The sequence below is a fragment of the Tachypleus tridentatus genome, chromosome 3 (genome assembly GCF_004210375.1).
Source record: "Tachypleus tridentatus isolate NWPU-2018 chromosome 3, ASM421037v1, whole genome shotgun sequence".
Lineage (NCBI taxonomy): Eukaryota > Metazoa > Arthropoda > Merostomata > Xiphosura > Limulidae > Tachypleus > Tachypleus tridentatus.
In genome coordinates this window covers 92,872,809-92,887,163 of record NC_134827.1, presented here as the reverse complement: position 1 = coordinate 92,887,163, position 14,355 = coordinate 92,872,809, and the positions used below count along the sequence as shown (strand labels likewise).

The 14,355-nt window shown below is 35.1% G+C and overlaps 1 protein-coding gene across 1 annotated transcript in view; it reads right to left on the bottom strand.

Moving 5' to 3' along the window:
• The window catches only part of LOC143247482 (homeobox protein prospero-like), a 55,809-nt gene extending 42,822 nt beyond the window's left edge, over positions 1-12,987 (bottom strand). The window contains exons 1-2 of the mRNA XM_076495699.1: positions 12,845-12,987; positions 2,013-2,052 (exon numbers count right to left, since the gene is read on the bottom strand). The gene's annotated coding sequence lies outside the window, so the exon portion shown is untranslated. The remainder of the gene's footprint in view (positions 1-2,012; positions 2,053-12,844) is intronic.
• Between the last annotated feature and the right edge of the window lie 1,368 nt (positions 12,988-14,355).

The window sequence follows — 14,355 nt, the reverse complement described above, 5'->3', positions numbered from 1 at the left end:
GCAGAGAGAGGAATATGTCCAACCAGAGCGCCCTCTATATCATAAAAACGTTTCGTTTTGACTGAATCTGTCGTCAACACTTAATGAACGTATAGTGCCTTGAAACTAGTTTTAACTCTATCATTGGTAGTTCTCATAAAGTAGGTAAGAAAATTATATATTCAAGCACAATATATATACGTACAAGTTTCCGTTACAACATCTACGTATGAAAATCACGATTTTCACCCTTTTTATTTTGAAACGTTGTTATAAATTCCACAACTTAGCGCCAATTAATTCATTACAACGTTTCTTCATTTTATTGGAGTGATATAGAGAGAAGAGCTATCATAAAATGACATCAGAAAGCCCGTACATGATGTTCGTAAACCGAAAAGAAGAAAATGTCCTTGTTCACCAAATGACTGAAACTGACATACAGGATCATTCGATTACATTACGTATGTTTCTAGTAAATCTGGTGGGGCGGGTGTCGCCAGCTGTCGAGCTGCATATCAAAAAGTGTAATGTTTCAGTCACGATATGTCACTGAACACGTTCCACACTTTTAACTACGGGGGCGTTATAACTATGACAACCAACCTCGCTTTCATTTGGAAGTATTTGTATAGGTTATGGATGGTGATAACTGTTCCCTTTTTCCTAAGCCATTAATTTCAAAATAGGGATAAATATGCCTGAAACGTTGGCCTTCTGACCTTGATGTCCAAATTCAAATCAATAAATACTAGGAAATTTAAACTTTTATATCAGGTGAATGTACTTTCATACAGTTTCAATATTTTTTTTCTGTATTTTATTACACCTGTCGCATTGAATCAAAAGCTTGAAGTGATGGCTTATTTTTTTCACTTGTTAACAATACAGTTTCTGCTTCTTTAAAGTTTATATCGAACAAATCATATTCTTCTTACGGACGGAAATACAAGGTGTTCGGAAAGTCACTGTGCAGTTTTGTAATCATATTTTAATCAGCCTATTTCAAGCCAGCATCTGATAGCGGTATTTAGAAACAAAATAAGAAGGATCCAAGCCTGTATTGATGCCAACGGGAGTCACTTTCAACATTGTTTATAATTGTCATTCATATTTACCTCCTGTATACTATATTGAAACATGTCTGTTAATAAATATATAAGTGCACAGTGACTTTCCGAACACCCTGTATGAAAAGGTCACAAAGATCAAAACACATGGCCACAAGTCTGTTTATTTTCACTTAGCTTTGTTATTGTTTGGAGATTTTTCCTTCAACTATTAGATTATATTCTATTATTAAAGATTCATAAAGCCACGAATCACCAAAGACTGTTGATAAAACAGAGAGGCTCGAAAACAAGAAGAAACTAGAGAGTTTTGTGTTGAATAATACTTTGTTTAATGTAGAAAAAAGTTAAAGGATTTTCACTAAAATATTTTATCACATCATCTCAATATTGATGGTCAAACTAAAGTTATTTATATTTATATGTGTATGAAATAATTAATATGTTTGTGGCAAAACGCTAAGATAATTGGTACGGAGGTAAAATAGGAATTTATATAATTGAATAGAAGATGAAACGTTCAGAATAGAAAACTTGTAACAAAAGATATTTTAGCCTGAAATATTCAGCGTAGAGTTCAGCTCAACGCATCTCAACTTCCGCAAGAAATTGTCGACGTGTAACTCAAAATAATTTTGCTTTAGCGTAAAATATTTAATGTATATCTCAGGTGAAAGCATGAAATATTAATTGTTTACGTAACTAAGATCTACACACCAAGTAAACACTTCACTTTAATTGTTGTTATGTTGTTATGCGACGACACAAAAGGTGTGGATCTTCTTTTAAAGTGGAGTTACGTTTGATTCACTTTTATATTTTATTGAACAAATACAATGCTTTAGTGATAATCTATATAGTTTATGATGAAATACAAGATTGTTTTTAACGTTACGTTCATGTTTCTAGAAACATTATGCTTATTCTATGTGTTTATGTAATCCTGCTTACAAGTTGACTTACCAGTGTTTCAAAGTGCAGAGTAGTCTTCAACTTCGAGGTGCTGTACAGAAACATAGATATGAATCAAAACTGGCTACTTGTTAATGTTTTCAAAATAGATTCTAAGTACATAAACTCAACTATGATTTGAAAATAAAAGTGGTAAGCACTTAGTACGTTTTAGCTACTCATATCTGGAATGTTACTACTAGTACAATATGGGCGCATGTTTCAGTTTATAAGATAAATGAATTTTAGGCATTTAAAGTTTCCTTTTGGATTTTTTTTTGTCACATCGACGTAAAACGTAGAAAAATTTTAAATACGGTAATATAAATAGTATGTATTTTTAAGCTCTAATAGGCAGGAATATATAAATTATTTAAACATTACGTCACCAAAATTGTTTAATTTTAATTTCCATGTTTCACATATAAATCACCACTCATCCATTTACAGATTGTAAACCAAAATATCATTATAGAACTGCATTTTATATCTGAAAATCTCTTAAGAAACGTTTCCTTACGATAGAAGAAACTTCTCTGTTGTGAAGTACAACATCCAGGGTAAGTATAAAAAATAAATATAGAAAAAAATATCCGGAGGCGGTGTGTGTAATTTGACAAGAGATAAGTATTTATGAAAGTGAATCTCGATTTTATCCATGTCACATTATATATAAATTTATGTGTATATAGATATAACTTAAACGGCTTAGGAAGGGTTAATGGTTGTAAACGTAGACACAGAAATAAGTGCATGTTTATAGAAGCTTAATATAAACTTATTTCAAAAAGCTTCAGAAATTATACAAAAACGTTTACGCTTGATATCAACTTACATTTCAGAAGAAGTAGAATGATATGAAATGATCACAAACTTTAAGATCTCTCCTTTCAGAATATTTTGTGATTTTAGAATGCAGTTTGTTACTGATACTGTTTAGCTTTAAATTTTGAAATTGGCTCTTTTTTAGAATTTGAATGACTCATGGACTCAGACACAGTACGTTAAGCGACACTTTGATTTTAAAAACTATACACCTGATGAAGATTTTTAAACATATATATACCTGGCCCGACATGGCCAGGAGGTTAAGGCACTGGACTCGTAATCTGGAAGTCGCGGGTTCGAATCTCCGTCACACTAAACATGCTCGTCCTTTCAGCCGTGGGGGCGTTATAATGTTACGCTCAATCCCACTATTCTTTGGTAAAACAGTGGTCCAAGAATTGGCGGTAAGTGGTGATGATCAGCTGCCTTCCCTCTAATCTTACACTCCTAAATTAGGGACGGCTAGCGCAGATAACACTCAAGCACCTTTTGGAGAAATTCAAAACAAAACAAACCAATATATATACTTAAAAGTTGAATTATATTAATTCGACACAAGTATGTGTCTTTTATTTCTCAGAGTGATTTCCATAGTATTTTTTAAAGAATAAGATACCGTGGAATACGTTAGATGTTTATTCTAGCTGCATTTTCGTTCGTTGTAATAAAACTGACAAACTGAGATTAGGTATAACCACTTAAACACCTCGCTCTGAGGCCATCTTGTGTGCTGGGTACTATAACAAACGCAAATTGCTTACTTTGTATCTAATAATGCGGCGTGTCATGTCATGCCTCTATAAACGTCCTCCAGCGACGGTCTGGATGAATTAAGTGAAGTTGTGGAGTTTTAGGCTATAATTTGGAACTTATAATTATTTAACCGTAATAGAATTAAGCATCCATAATTTAATTGACTTATGATAATAGTCAGCGCTCAGAAAACCATAATTATTAATTATTCACTCAGATAGCCCTTACATTTTCATATATGTATATATATAGCTCCTGAATATTGTAACCAATAAGCATGTTTCATACTTTCACTGTACTCAACATTCTATATGTATAGTCCCCGAATATTGTGACCAATAAACATATTTCATACATTCACTGTACTTCAATTTCATGTATGAATAGTCCCTGATTATCGTGACCAATAAGCATACTTTACAATTTCACCGTACTTCAATTTCCTATATGTATAGCATCTGAATATTGTGACCGAAAGCATACGTCAAACGTTTACTGTACTTTACTTTACAATATATATAGCCCCTGTATATCGTGACCAATAAACATACTTCATACCTTCAAAGTACTTCGCTTTCATTATTGAATAGTCCCTGAATATTTTGACCAATAACCATACTTTATACTTCCACTGTACTTTACTTCCATATATGTATAGTCCCTGAAAATGTTGACCGAGAAGCATACTTCATACTTTAACTGTATTTCACTTTTATATATGTATAGTCGGTGAATTTTGTGACCTATAAACATATCTCATTATTTCATGAGTTGCTCAGTGGCATTTCTCCAGACTTATAATGCCTGGTTTCGATGTTTGTGGTAGACACAAATAGCCCATGTTGTAGCTTTGTGCTTAACTTGTAACAAACAAATATTAATTTCATTGCACTTCACTTTTATATATGTATATCCTCTGAATATTGTCACTTTTATATATGTAGATCCGTTGAGTATTGTCATTTTTATATATGTATATCCTCTGAATATTGTCACTTTTATATATTTAGATCCGTTGAATATTGTCACTTTTATATATGTATAACCTCTGAATATTGTCACTTTTATATATGTATATCCCCTGAATATTGTCACTTTTATATTTGTATATCTTCTGTTTATTGTCACGTTTATATATGTATATTACCTGAATATTGTCACTTTTATACATGTATATCCCCTGAATATTGTCACTTTTATATATATATATATATCCCCTGAGTATTGTGGCCAATATGCATATCTTATAAACCATTTCATCTAAGAAACCTGAAGAAAGTGTTTGCTGAATTAAATAAAAATTTAAAATACTAATCTCACCTGTGAATCGCTCGCAGTCGGCTCAGCGGAAACTAGACGGGCTATAACACTAAAATACGAGTTTTGACTACTACAGTACACACGGCGCAGACGTTTCGTTGCTCAGCTATACACTTAAATAAAACAAACATTCGACACACGGTAACGATAATATGATGTGTGCGTACTTTGAGTTTCATCTTCAACTATCGACGGTGATTCAAGTACTGACTGTCCTTTCTCCAAAGCGATTTTCACTGTAGTAGGCTTTTACGCAATACAGTGAAGTTTCCCCTCAACGATGCAAAGAAGAAAACTTTGAAAATTAGTTCGAAGAAGACAAATGCATAAAAGTCCATGGGAAATTCTGAGACTGATACAGATTTAGTCCTAGTATGTTGCATCTTGTGGATCAACTGACATGTTGACTTGGAATTGCGGCTGAAAGGAATACCTGACATGTTGACTTGGAAGTTCGCTTGATAGGAACAACTGACATGTTGATTTGGAAGTGTGGCTGAAAGAAACAACTGAAATGCTGCCTGGGTATAGTGCCTGAAGGGAACAACTGACATGTCGAGTTGGAAGTGTGGCTGAAAGGAACAACCGATATGTTGACTTGGGAGTGTGGCTGAAAGGAACAACTGACATGTTGATGGGTAAGTACGGTTGATAGGAACAACTGACATTTTGAGTTGGAAGTGAGGCTGAAAGGAACAACTGACCTGTTGATTTGGAAGTGTGGGTAAAAGGAACACCTCATATGTTGACTTGAAAGTGCGGCTGAAAGGTACAACTGAAATTTTGACTTGGAAGTACGGTTGAAAGGAACAACAAGCATGTTGACTTGAAAGTGTGGCTGAAAGAAACAAGTGAAATCTTGACTTGGAAGTGTGATTAAAAGGAAGAACTGAAATGTTGACTGGGAATTGTACCAGTAAGGAAGAACTGAAATGTTGACTGGGAATTGTACCTGTAAGGAACAACTGACATGTTGATTTGGAAGTGCGGCTGAAAAGAACAACCGATATGTTGACTTGGAAGTGTGGCGGAAAGGAATAACTGACATGTTGATTTGTAAATACGGTTGATAGGAACAACTGACATGTTGAGTTAGATGTATGCTTGAAAGGAACAACTGACATTTTGACTTGGAAGTACGCTTGAACGGAACAACTGATATGTTGATCTGGAAATGCAGTTGAAAGAAACAACTGAGATGATGACTTGGAAGTGTGGCTGAAAGGTGAAACTGACATGTTGATTTGGAAGTGTGGCTGAAAGGAACAACTGACATGTTGATTTGGAAGTACGGTTGAAAGGAACAACTGACATTTTGATTTGGAATTACGCTTGAAAGGAGCAACTGATATGTTGATTTGAAAGTACGGTTGAAAGGAACAACTAACATGTTGATTTGAAAGTACGGTTGAAAGAAACAACTGAAATGATGACTTGGAAGTGTGGCTGAAAGGAAAAACTGACATGTTAACTTGGAAATGTGGCTGAAAACAACAATTGAAATCTTGACTTGGGAGTGTGGCTGAAAGGAACAACTGACATGTTGATCTGTAAGTACGCTTGATAGGAACAACTGACATGTTGAGTTGGAAGTATGGCTGAAAGGCACAACTGACATGTCGATTTGAATAAACTTGAAAAGAACAACTATCATGTTGACTTGGAAGTACGCTTGAAAGGAACAACTGACATGTTGATTTGGAAGTGTGGCTGAAAGGAACAACTGAGATGTTGATTTGGAAGTACGGTCGAAAGAAACAACTGAAATGATGACTTGGAAGTGTGGCTGAAAGGTGAAACTGACATGTTGATTTGGAAGTGTGGCTGAAAGGAACAACTGACATGTTGATCTGTAAGTACGGTTGAAAGAAACAACTGACATATTGATTTGGAAATACGCTTGAAAGAAACAATTGACATGTTGATTTGGAAGTACGGTTGAAAGGGACAACTAACATGTTGATTTGAAAGTGTAGTTGAAAGAAACAAGTAAAATCTTACCTTGGAGGTGCGGTTAAAAGGAACAACTGAAATGTCGACTGGGAATTGTAACTGTAAGGAACAACTGACATGTTGATTTGGAAGTACAGTTGAAAGGGACAACTAACATGTTGATTTGAAAGTGTAGGAAGTAAAATCTTACCTGGAGGTGTTAAAAGGAACAACTGAAATGTCGACTGGGAATTGTAACTGTATGGAACAACTGACATGTTGATTTGGAAGTGCGGCTGAAAAGAACAACTGAAATGCTGCCTGGGGATAGTGGCTGAAGGGAACACTTGGAATGTTGAGTTGGAAGTGTGTCTGAAAGGAACAACCGATATGTTGACTTGGGAGTGTGGCTGAAAGGAACAACTGACATGTTGATCTGTAAGTACGGTTGATAGAAACAACTGACATTTTGAGTTGGAAGTGCGGTTGAAAAGTACAACTGAAATTTTGACTTGGAAGTACGGTTGAAAGGAACAACTGACATGTTGATTTGGAAGTGCAGTTGAAAGGTACAACTGAAATTTTGACTTGGAAGAACGGTTGAAAGGAACAACAAGCATGTTGACTTGAAAGTGTGGCTGAAAGAAACAAGTGCAATCTTGACTGGGAATTGTACCTGAAAGGAACAACTAACATGTTGATTTGGAAGTGCGGCGGAAAGGAGTACCTTACATGTTGAGTTGGAAGTGTGGTTGAGAGGAACAACTGAAATGCTGCCTGGGAATAGTAGCTGAAGTAAACAACTGACATGTTGACTTGGAAGTGTGGCTGAAGGGAATACCTCACATGTTGATTTGGAAGTCTTCTTGAAAGGAACAACTGATATGTTATTTGGAAGTGCGTCTGAAAGAACAACTGATATGTTGATTTGGAAGTGTAGCTGAAAGGAATACCTGACATGTTGACTTGGAAATGTGGCTGAAAGGAACAACTGACATGCTGATTTGGAAGTGCGGCGGAAAGAAATGCCTGACATGTTGACTTGGAAGTGCAGCGGAATGAAATAAGGGAAATCTTAACTTGGAAGTGTCTTTGATAGGAACAAGTGAAATGTTGACTTGGAAGTGTAGCTGAAAGAAACAACCAATATGTTGACTGGGAAATGTGGCTGGAAGGAACAACTGACATGTTAATTTGGAAGTGTGGGTAAAAGGAACAACTGACACGTTGACTTAGTAGTGTGACTGAAAGGAACAATTGACATGTTGACTTGGAAGTGTGGCTGAAAGAAACCACTAAAATGTTGACTTGGAAGTGTGGCTGAATACCTGACATGTTGACTTGAAAGTTCGGCTGAAAGGAACACCTGATATGTTGATTTGGAAGTACGGTTGAAATGAATAACTGGCATGTTGACTTGGGAGTGTAGTTGAAAGGAACAACTGAAATGTTGCCTGGGAATTGTGGCTGAAAGAAACAACTGACATGTTGACTTGGAAGTGTGGCTGAAAGGAACAACTTACATGTTGTCTTGGAAATGTGGCTGAAAGGAATAACCGACATGTTGACTGGGAAATGCGGCTGAAAGGAACAACCGAAATGTTGACCTGGAAGTGTTGCTGAAAGGAACAAGTGAAATGTTGACTTGGAAGTGTGGCTGAAAGGAACAACCGACATGTTGACTGGGAAATGCGGCTGAAAGGAACAACCGAAATGTTGACTTGGAAGTGTTGCTGAAAGGAACAAGTGAAATGTTGACTTGGAAGTGTGTTTGAAAGGAACAACTGAAATGTTTACTGGGAATTATGGCTGAAAGGAAGAACTGACATGTTGACTTGGAAGTGTGGCTGAAAGGAAAAACTGACATGTTGACTTGGATGTGTGGTTGGAAGGAACATGTGTCATGTTGATTTGGAAGTGTTTCTGATGCTTTATCTTGATGGTGGTATATTTTGTTTCCATATATTTTGTATGGTTGTATTTTCTGGCGACCTTGTATTGCCAACAACTTAGCGTACTAGTAAGCCTTGACATTGTCTCGAATTTTCAGATGTTTAATTTCTTATTAGAGCTGTAACCTGCGACGACTGTTAATTCTTTGGAAAATTTTCGTAACATATTTTGCACCATATTTGAATGTTGTATGACTGGAAGAACAGTGATAAATTGTAGACATTAAAGTAGCTATATGTCTTGGCTGTTGTGAATGACAAACTTCTATTTGCCACATGCTACATATCAGTAGTTGAAAGTTTTAATAGTTACTCTGAAGTTCATCTATGTGTTTATTGTGAATACAGCTCTTGTGTTACTTCGTACATCTTAGTCCATGCGATTTACCTTGTTGACAGTTCCATGACGAGTCCTTTTAGAGGTGCAATGTTGGATTATTCTCAGTGACAAATTTTCAGTGTGCGCGTTGTAGCCGGTTTTGGAATCGTACCTTCTTTTACTTTATCCATACGATTTAACATCACAGTTATTGTTCTTCATAAGCAAAAGTATTTTGCCCTGCATGATTTTATAATTGTGGAATAGTTGATTTTCAGTTCAGTTGAAATGTGCTGATTTGAAAATGCAGATAGTGCCTAAAACTGAGCTTTTCTGAAACAATTATACTGCAGAAATTTTAAGAGTTTACCATGTCGTTTCAGGCCATGTTGCCACGTTCGTTCATACTTTATTTTACAACAGTGCATCTTGACCATAATCCTGCAGCGTTGTTACTATTATAAAATATTTCGTCTTTAGGCTGTCCTGTGAAAAGCACACTACTGAACACTGCAGGCTTTACATAATCTATCTAATATACGAATACAGCGATTTCCCAACGCTTATTTCAAGAATCCGATTGCACAGAAATCCACAAACAATATGAATAACACGAATACTTGTTCAACTCTGCAACTGTTTGTGGTGTGAAACAGTTGAATACATTTTTTATGGAAGCATGTTGTGTACGTGTGATTTCTGTCGCTCTTCTAAACATAGTTTTTGCTTAGTTATATTGCCCACTGTTCCTCGGAACACGTGGATGGCGTTTGAGACTAAAATTTGTATTATTGAATTCTCGCCTATTATAAGGCATCACACTTGTATGGCTTAGGTATCTTAAAGATCTGATATTTGAGGTTTGAATACTTGAACATTCTTCGCGGTAAAAAATTGTTATATACTATTCGCAAAACGAGTAATTTTCGGTGACATCACACTATCTAGAAAACACCAAAAAAGGCCCGGCATGGCCAGGTGGTTAAGGCACCCGACTCGTAATCTGAAGGTCACGGGTTCGAATTCCCGTCGCACCAAACATGCTCGCCTTTTCAGCCGTGGGGCGTTATAATGTGACGGTCAATCCCACTATTCCTTGGTAAAAGAGTAGCCCAAGAGTTGACAGTAGGTGGTGATGACTAGCTGCCTTATTTTCTACTATTTCACTGCCAAATTAGGGACAGTTAGCGCAGATAGTCCTCGTGTAGCCCAGTCTCTAGCATTATAAGTCTGCAGACTTACCGCTGTCACACTGGGAGACACTTAAAACAACATCGTGAGAACTTATACCATTTGTCAGGGAAGAACAAGTGGTATAACTTTAAGAGGAAATGTACGTGGTAATATCTCCTAGAATTGTTGGATAAATCTCGTCTGCCAAATATAATTAAGTAAAGACAAAAAACAGAACTGTCGGAGGGGGGTTAAAAAGGAACAAGTTTTGGATGCTAGAATCCATGATGCCACAGATGTCACTACTACACAATACCTACAGCTAGTAACTGGTATGGTAGCTACCTATTAAACCATATCTATTTATCTCGATTGTGTGGAAACGACAGTTTTGTTTTTGTTCTTTTAGACGAAGATTCATTACGTACATTTCGGGATGTTTAATATAATAATAGCATTAAAATTACTTTAAGTTGATGTCTAGTATACAATCATTAAATATCACCGTACGATGATTTTTAATATAGCACCATTAAATATTATCAAACATTGATGTTTAGTATAGCATTATCAAATGTCATCATAATTCGTTGTCTTAATATAAAATTACTAAATATTAACGTAAAATGATGTTCAGTAAATTGTTGATACATTTTATATCTGTGTATAGTAGTGAGCTATAGAAGCGATATATTGTTGTGAGATTTTTCATATCTGCGTATAGTACATTGTTGTTACGCTTTACATCAGGATACAGTAGTTAATTATGGAAGCGATGGAGCGTTGATACATGTATCGTGCTCGGTTATAGGAGCGATAGCTTATTCTTATGTTGTATATACATCTCTGTATAGTAGATTTTTCACAGACCTTTCAGAAGCGGTAAAGTATTGATACGTCCTATATCTGTGTATAGTAGATTGTTTATGTATTTTCATCTGCGTATAGTAGTCGGCTATAGAAGCGATAGAGTATTGTTACATTTCATATCTGTGTTTGGTAGTCGGTTATAGAAGCGATAGAGTATTGTTACATTTTATATCAGTGTTTGGTAATCGGCTATAGAAGCGATATAGTATCGATACATTTTATATCTGTGTATGGTACTCGTCTATAGAAGCGATTGAGTATTGTTACATCTCATACCTGTGTATGGTAGTCGGCTATAGAAGCGATAGAGTATTTTACATTTTATATCTATGAATGATAATTAGCTATTGACACGTTAGAGTATTGTTAAGTTTTAAACAACATTTATGCAGTGGTATAACTGATGACATTACAGTACAAGGATATTAAGAGACATTCAGTGAAACGTTTTCATTTAATTTGTTTCATTTGTAATTTCAATATGTAATCCTTGAAAACTGTGACTGAGTGTTAATAAAGGTAGAATAAAACATTTTTAAGTATTAAGAAACGGAGACAATATACGATTTTTTCCAGTGGAAAGGTAATAATATATTCTTAAATCTACAAAATAAATGTAACAGTAAACATGCTTTGTGCAGTAAATAACAGTTATCTTAAAGTTTTACAAAAGTAAGAACTTTGGCTATACTGATATGTCGCGAAATGAAAATGAAGTTAACTCTTCACAAGAGAAACGGTAACAACAATGATGAGTTTCTTCTTCGTTTAATGACGGAATTATGAAATTCATCACGTGAGAACGGATGATGAACCGTACTTTAAAAATAATAATTAACTTAAAACTTCAAAAGAGTACAGAGAATAATGGTTTCTTTTAGTGAAATAATTATTGTTGTAACTCACCGCGAGACTACAGATAATACAAGTACAATAATACAATTATAACAAGTTGTAAGAATGATTATCAGTGATGACGAGAAAACCCACTTGTAGAGAAATATATATGCAAAAACGGCTCGTTTGGGTTGAGAAAATATTTTACGCAGAGGAGTGAACAACGTTTGAACCTGACGATGACCGAAGAAGGTCGAAACGTTGTTTACTCCTCTACGTAAAATATTTTCTCAACCCAAACGAGCCATTTTTACCTATATATGAACAGACATACTTTAAGTCTTTGAAAATGTCACACTGAAGTTTAATATAACATTCTTTATAGTTATTAAAATGTTTAAGTTATCTACAATTTTGTGCTCAACTTTTATTACTGAACGTAATATTTGAAATAAACTGATAATACAATTATAACAAGTTGTAAGAATGATTGTTGTAACTCATCGCGTGACTTGTAGGCAATATAAATAAAATAATATAATTATAACATACAGAAAGAAATATTTTTGTAACTCGACGATGTAGGTAATACAAACACATAACTTAACAATAACAAGCTATGATGTTCTCACATAACTTAACAATAACAAGCTATGATGTTCTGAAGTTTATTACAACTGGATTCACGCTCAGATGCACTCATCATGTTTGAGTTTTCTAACTTTCATTCAAACATTCTATATATCCTTTTACTCGATTCCACAATAAATTCAACTTAGTGTTAACTATAAATAACATAACAACGATGCAACTTTTAAATAATTAAGGTCAAATGAAAAATAAAATTGATTTTGAATTACCCTCAAATACGGAGATCTTCCAGAAGTAAAGAAGATGATATGTAAATATGACCGTGTAAGACAGTGAGGAAGACGGTGTGCCCAAGGATTTGGTCGTCAGACGGCACTATGCCTTGGTTTTTCGATGCTATTCTTTCTCAAATGGTGACTCAAGGTAAAGTGAAAACAACGCGCGTGGCTATCTCGTGTAAGAGGGACCAGCACGCGAACAGCTTGCGTAGATGCAATGCGTCATGGGGAGAAGTTCAAAGGAGTTGTTACTCACGCGCAGCTTTCAGAAAGCTTAGTTACAGTACTTTGCTCTGAGTTTCCCCGTCCCAACACTTATGAATCAAACGTAGTATGATAGAAACGGTGTCTAGAAATTATTCAGTAAGGCATGAACAGTGGACTTTATCATAAATTTAAATCCAAATAAAACGAAGCTTATAAAAAACGAACAGCAACAACAAACAACAACAAAATACGAGTATTCGCTCCAACCAGTTCTTAGGTACAAATCAAGGCCTCCTAAACTGAGAATTTATATTAATCATCCTGAAGCGTGTTCGTTTTAAATTATCCATCTAAAAGACTTCTGAACGAACTTTTATTTTATGTCTCTTCAGGAAAAAGGTGAACAATCTAGGAAAAAAAACACATTAAATAAAAAAGGTCGGTAAGTATGACTTCTTTATATTTAACCAGGTGTTCTCTGTATACACGTATACGGAGGGTAAAAACGCAGTTGTATGTAAGAAATAAAAAAGCCATACAGAAAACAGACTACCACATACATCATATTCTCCCCTTAAAACCTAAGAATGTGTACATTCTTTGAAAAGACACCAGTAGTCATAAACCCCTGTCACACAGGACATTTACTGTTTATATACGGTCTTTGATCCCTTTAACTTTGGCCATTCTTGTAACCAATTGTCTCGTATTTAGTGACAGTTGAGCGAAACGTTCGAAAGAAATTCACGTCTAGTCAGTCACTCTTATTTTCGGACAGTTGACGAAACTACCAGTTTTTAAAGTTTTATGAGAAATGTCAAGTCATCGCAGTCGAGCAAGTAACATCCACAAAGTATAAGTCTTTATAAATTTCATGTCGGCCCTATAAGGTAGTAAGTATCCTACCCCACAGTAGTGTAATATATTATTTCTGTTTCCATTTTAACAAGTTATTTCATAAGGTAGTAAGTATCCTACCCCACAGTAGTGTAATATATTATTTCTGTTTCCATTTTAACAAGTTATTTCATAAGGTAGTAAGTATCCTACCCCACAGTAGTGTAATATATTATTTCTGTTTCCATTTTAACAAGTTATTTCATAAGGTAGTAAGTATCCTACCCCACAGTAGTGTAATATATTATTTCTGTTTCCATTTTAACAAGTTATTTCACATGTGATCACCAATATCTTCTTGCAGCTTTGTTTCTGCATCTCAGTATAAATTGGAAGCCATAACAATGAAATTTCAAGCTTAAAGAAACAAAAACAATGTTTGCATTAAGTTTAGAATC